Below are 5,166 nucleotides of genomic sequence, written 5' to 3' on the forward strand. Positions count from 1 at the left end.
CTGGATTCTCTGGAGTCATGACTCACAAGAATGTAAGGGCTTATACCTGGAGAACAGGCAGCAATTAATGTAGAGAGGTTCAGCAGCCACAAACTGTGATTATTTGAAACAGCCAAAAATAGCTAAAAATAGAGGAGAGGGAGTCATTATGTGTATATATTAGACTCAATATTTACGCTTCTGCAGGATGAAAACCATGGAACCGTTGGACCAGGTCATGAGCACCAAACAGAAACCATTACAGAACAATATGCATGCTACATAGAGTGAGTCTGTGATGTTCTCATAATGTGCAGTATAACAGTAGCTGTAATTGTGTTTTTTGTGATATTTTTGTTGCTCCATGTTCCAGTCACTTACACAGGAACTGTAATATTTAGCATCATGTTCAGGATCCAGCAGAAGAGTTTTCAGATTCCCAGGTACTTGTGAGCTTTCACTTTAAGCTTTGACCACCTGGAGTTCCTGGCCTAATTGTGATCACCTGGAAGACATCCAAGAGGCAGCTGGTGACAAAGGACAGGTCCCTGCTCACTCTATGAACATAGAAAATCGGTTACATTCAATATCACCGAGGAAATCTTGTAACCCCAAAGCTACCATTGCCTGGGGACTCCACTAGAGAGAAGGACTAAGGAGTTAGCTACAGTCAGGTGCTTCAGAATCAAATCCGTGGACCTCAACCTGCATCCTGTGTAATAAAGGAAGAGATAATGATAAAGAAGCCAGAAATTCCCCAGAATTCCATCCATTGTGTGTAATAAAAAGATCATTCCTATCACCAAATCCCCAAAGACCATTCTGTCCAATCCCTGTGATGACATTCTTCTTTTGAGCCAGAGATTTCTGCATGGGACCATGAGGCAGAGTTACACGTATCAAGTCAACTGAAATCCAGTATCCTCCACTCACGTTAATTCCCACTTAGAAATAATTCTCCTGTTTCTCTTCTACTTACATGTTTCCAAGATGTGAATGTATCACCTTAGAAGAGCTTTCACAAAATATAAATCATTGATATAAAGGCCATACATATAGTAAATCCTGGATTTGTCAAACTTCATGAGACAGGTAGGAGTATTATTTTCATTCCAAAAATAAGGAGCATTTATTCAGGGAGAGTGTAATGATTTGTCTAAATTCAAACTTGTTTTATGGGCAAAGTGTGGATTTCACCTAGATCATTTGGTAAAAACGCAGTGCACTTAACACTATGCTATTCTGCATGACTAGGTATCATTTTCTGCAAATAATATTGATGTATATATTTTATTTATGATTATTCATACTTTGTCGCTGTATTTCAAATTGGTAGAGAAGAATCTCTTTTTCCAATATCATCACTTACTTACCCAGACTCAGATACCCCTCCTGGCTTGCAGACCTTGTCTCCCAGACTGAAAGAGAAAATACACATCTGACTCCATCTAACTGCCAGAATGATGCACTCAGTGTGATGGTCAGGGCAGGGTTGTATGAGAGGGAGGCAGGCAGCCACAGCAGTTGGATATGGGATTGTGATTCTGTGACGCCCCCTCCCCTCAAAACTGCAATTGCCATTTCACCTGTAGCTGCATAGTCTTCGGGAACAGAGATTATTTGTGAAAAACTTTTCTCCCAATTGTTAATTACTGATAAGTAATTGAAAGTTTGCGGTTAACATCTCCAAAGACACTATTGCAGTTCTTGGTAAGGGCTCTTTCTTTTTTTTTGATTTCTCGAGACAGACGGGGACTCACACAGAGGTAGCAAGAAATACTGAGGTCTGACACATGCGGAACTGGCAGCAAGTACGTCTCACTGGATGTTCTTCTCTGAGTCTTCACCTACAATCAAGTGCTTCCCTAGTCTTCAGGCACTGAGACGTACCATGATTTTACTTGTGAGGAGGGAAATGAATTGAGACAGATTTCCTAAGACAGATTCTTCAGGAAGTACAAGCAAACGGAAGAATATGATGCCAAGAGCATGATGAAAAATCCTAAAATTTGATAATATGTCCATATTGTTGCCACAATTTTATATGAATCATTATTATGGATGCAGTATAAATGAGATAATTCCTTTCAGTGTACAGTTATTTAGTCACTAAATTACCTAATGAAGATGTGTGCAGATGGAGGAAGTCAGGGAGATAGAGTCATAGGGTGAGATAAATTAACAGAAGGTTTGTGACAAAGGCACACCATGTTCACAGTGCCTGTGGTCTAGTGCGTGTAGGTGTAGAAGGTGACACACATTAGTTTTAAGGGCCACCATGGGGTGGTTAGAGTCAGTTGGTCTTTATGTTATAAGCAGCTGCAATGGAAAGGCAGAGCTGATAGGTCAGAGAGAAGGACCAGAGGTTCAATAGGTCATTATCCCATGAGATAGCAACATGCCAAGATGGCAATGGCATCTTGTCTCATGATGGCATAAGACAAATGGGATAACTTCTAGAAAGAGGCAAAAAGACTGACCTGCAGTGGTAATGTCTTGCATCAGAATCAGATTCAGGAGCTATCAGCAGCTACATTCCCACCATACGAACAATCACAAGCATATTCAGCTCCTTTTTTTCTGTTTCTGATGCTTGGTTATAGACAGAGGGAGGAAACAGAGAATGAAGAGAGAAAAAAACTCATAACTGGTAAGTAAGGCAAAGGAACGGCAAATATTTTATTGGCTGACAAAAGACCCCTTTCTTTAGAAATGGCCCTGTGAGCATGAATAACAGAGAAGGCATATTTAGAAACAGTATTGATAGTCAAAATTATTCTTTTTCCTAATTCTAATGCTCTTTTCAGGGAAACTAAGTTCTGCCTTTTGTGCTGATGCTCCTGGGGAGAGCAGCTTTGCATCTGTGGTGGCATGGACGGAGACCACAGCATAACATGCTCTGCGCTGACCATTAACAACAGAACTGCTTCCATCTACAAACCCCACTTACACTGCATCCTGCAAGGGTCACTTTGGAGGTCTTTCCTTCTTGAATATACCTGATCTACTAGCTCAGAACAGTCACGTGCCAGAGGATCCTGTGAGACAGGAAGGAAGTTGGCTGGATTAAGGACCTGGCAAGCTTTTAAGAGTAGCCGAGAATCCAGCAGTGTTGCTTGCTACTGCAACATTCTGCTATTCACCTATTGGTCGTGTCCTTTTGTTTCCAAAACACTTGAACCCTGATGTGGGGTTCACATGGTTAGGGGCTGTCCCATAGTGAGTTTTTTCTGCTTCTTAATTATCAGACAGGTTGCTACCATGGCTCAAGGCAAGGTTGGAGCCTCAAGACATGATATCCAATTGTTTTGAAAAATATGCCACCACTCTCTTAAGAGGCCAAAGAATTTAAGTTAATACAACTTGGGCTATTCCTTCTATTTCATGTACATAGAGGTCAAAAGGTTGGGTTAAGATAAACCCAAAGCAGGAGCTCTCATCAGGAGTTCTTTTAGCATTCTGAAGTCCTGTTCACATTATTTGTGGCATTTGTAGGGATCAGTTTCTTGCCCCTGTAGCTTGTCATATAGGAGTTCCTGCCATTCCCAAGAACCCTTGTAATTGTTTTCTGGTAATTGGAGGGACCAAATGGTGACTATCTAATTTCCTGTTTGGAGGAAGGCGGTGGCGGCCTTGTGAAATTACGAACTCCAAATTTTTAACAATTTTCTTGGATACTTGTGTCTTTTCTCCAGAGATTTTATAACCCCTTTCAGCTAAGTAATTTAGAATCATAACTGTGTTCCTGTGATAGTCCTCTTTTATAGGGCTTGCAATAAGGATGTCATCCACACACATATTGCAGTAACGTTACACAGTTTAATTTCAGACCTCTAAAGTCTCAATTCAAGATTTCTCCAAAAATGTTTGGGGAATTTTTAAATCCTTGTGCAACACAGTCCAGCAATATTACTGCTTTGGATGAGTCTCAGGGTCCTCTCATTGAAAAGTGAATAATTACTGAGACTCAGATTCCAAAGGGATGCAGAAGAAAGCATCTTTTAGGTGCAGAACAGTGTAGTATTTACTATCTCCAGGCATCTTTTCTATGAGCGGGTAAGGGTTTGGGACCATGAGGTGAATGTCCCTCACAGCATCATTTACAGCTCTGAGGTCTTGTACAAAGTGGTATTCTCCTGTCCCTGGTTTCATCACAGGTAGGACGGGAGTGCTGCAGGGAGATCTGCAAAGCTTTATTAATGCTTGCCTCAAGAGCCTGTTCAGTAGAGGCAGGACCCCAGCTAAAGCCTCAGGTTTAGAGGGTCTTGTTTTACCTGAGGCCAATGGTCACTCTGCTTCAAGTTTATCTTAACAAGCTGGGCATTAACAGCCCTCTCACCAATCCTTATGCCAAAGTGGTGGGGTCAACTTGATTTAAAACACTTTCTGGAATGACCTCAGACCATTTGGTTGGCTCAGCCACAAATTCTGCTCCTCAGTTCTGAGCAACCTAAACTTGTATTTTATCCTACTGAAGACTTATGGTAGCCCCTAACTTTGCCAACAAATCTCTCTGTAACAAAGGAATTGGACAATCTGGAGTGTACAAAAAGGAGTGTTTTAAAACTTTGGGGGGCTGGCCCCATGTCCTAGTGGTTAAGTTCCGCATGCTCCAATTGGTGGCCAATGTTCAAGGGTTTCAATCCCAGGCATGGACCTACACTACTGGTCAGCCATGCTGTGGCAGTCACCCACATGCAAAACAGAGGAAAATTGGCACACATGTTAACTCAGGGCAAATATTCTTCACCAATACAAAAAACACAAAACTTGGAACCTATTTCACAGGTCAGGGGCTTTAGGAAATTCTTGTTTTCTCCTTTTCCTGATACCCCTTTGATATCACACTCCCTTTTGGATAGAGTGATCTTTTTACTAGTCAAAACAGAGTATATGGCTTCTGCATTGAGCAAGAACTCAATTTCTTCTCCAGCAATATCTAAAGTAACCCAGGGCTCCTTGGAGTTTTCAAAGCCAGATGGGGAACCCCTTGAACCCGTCTATCTTCCCCTCTGGTCAGGGGTAGTAGGAAAGAAATGGGCTTGTCTGGCCCCTTCCCTCTCTGGGGATGGCATGGGCATTCCCTTCTCCAGTGTTCTTCCTTCATACAGAAAGCAAATTGATGAGGCCTGAGTTTTACACGTACCTTTTTGGTCCAATATTGGGAACTGGAGGCACTCACCCGTG

At 41.8% G+C, this 5,166-nt stretch overlaps 1 long non-coding RNA gene across 1 annotated transcript; it reads left to right on the forward strand.

Annotated features, from left to right (window-relative positions):
* Window positions 1-805: 805 nt before the first annotated feature.
* On the forward strand, window positions 806-2,069 carry LOC139073558 (uncharacterized). Its single transcript, XR_011522441.1, has 2 exons — window positions 806-1,071; window positions 1,728-2,069. It is a non-coding gene; the product is annotated as an uncharacterized lncRNA (long non-coding RNA).
* Window positions 2,070-5,166: the final 3,097 nt, after the last annotated feature.

The sequence above is a fragment of the Equus przewalskii genome, chromosome 9 (assembly GCF_037783145.1).
Source record: "Equus przewalskii isolate Varuska chromosome 9, EquPr2, whole genome shotgun sequence".
Taxonomy (NCBI): Eukaryota; Metazoa; Chordata; class Mammalia; order Perissodactyla; family Equidae; genus Equus; species Equus przewalskii.